This window comes from Propithecus coquereli, unplaced genomic scaffold (genome assembly GCF_000956105.1).
Source record: "Propithecus coquereli isolate 6110/MARCELLA unplaced genomic scaffold, Pcoq_1.0 Scaffold686, whole genome shotgun sequence".
Taxonomy (NCBI): Eukaryota; Metazoa; Chordata; class Mammalia; order Primates; family Indriidae; genus Propithecus; species Propithecus coquereli.
In genome coordinates, this window is record NW_012152907.1 from 156,611 (window position 1) to 157,066 (window position 456).

The following is a 456-nucleotide window of genomic DNA, read 5'->3' on the forward strand; positions in this document are numbered from 1 at the left end:
GGCACCGACTGAGGGGGTCAATGAGGGTAGAGAGGGCTGCGCTGCGTAGGGGAAGGATGTGGAGCTGGCTGGCCCTGGGGCCCATCGGGCCTGGCGGTAGACGTGGCAGAGGTCGTCTTCCGCCTACGAGGCCTCGCCATGAGTCTGCCTGTGCCTGAGCGCTGCTCCCTGGACCCCTACGCTGGAGACCCCCGCGCGGCAGGGAGGGCAGTGGGCTGAGTCCTGGAGAAAAAGACTCCTCGCCGGGCACTCGATGCTTGTATACACTTTGCGGTTTATTTGGGGGTCAGTAAGTAATGTCTTTGCTACTAAGTGGAAGAAAGCTAACAGAACGTAATCACAATAGTCACAATAGTGGTTTAATTGACGAATCTTACTTGTTCCTTGCCTACTTACAGTTTACAGGGGTGCAAACCTCGCGCCGCTGCCCCTGGCCCTCATTACTGCTAGGGGCTC